We start from the raw sequence: 450 nt of genomic DNA on the forward strand, positions 1-450 counted from the left end.
TTTTTTTTTTGGCCAGGGCCAGGTTTGTACGCACCACCTCCAGCATATGAGGCTGGTGCCCTACTCCTTTGAGCCACAGGCACCTCCCTGAATTGTTATTTTCAACATTTGCCCTTTACTGTTTGTCCTTGCTTACATTTGTGAAGTGGATAATAGACATTGACTCAAGAGACATCTGTGATATGACAATGAAATCTAGAGTTGGAGACAGTTCTTTTGGCTGGTGGTTATGTTAATGTGGGTAATGGTAGGAATTGCATTTGTCAGAATCCCTTTCCATCTTTAAATTTACCAGTAGCCTGACTTGTGCGAGATTTATAAGGAAGAAATGACAAAGTCATTACTAAGTCTTGAGGACCACAATAAATGGAGATAGACAGATGTACAGGGACACCATGGACACCAGCCTTCAGCTTATTTTCCAAATCCTTGGCCCTGCCAATCAAGAGT

This window comes from Otolemur garnettii, unplaced genomic scaffold (genome assembly GCF_000181295.1).
Source record: "Otolemur garnettii isolate 467f Iridium unplaced genomic scaffold, OtoGar3 scaffold00029, whole genome shotgun sequence".
In the NCBI taxonomy this organism is placed as follows: domain Eukaryota; kingdom Metazoa; phylum Chordata; class Mammalia; order Primates; family Galagidae; genus Otolemur; species Otolemur garnettii.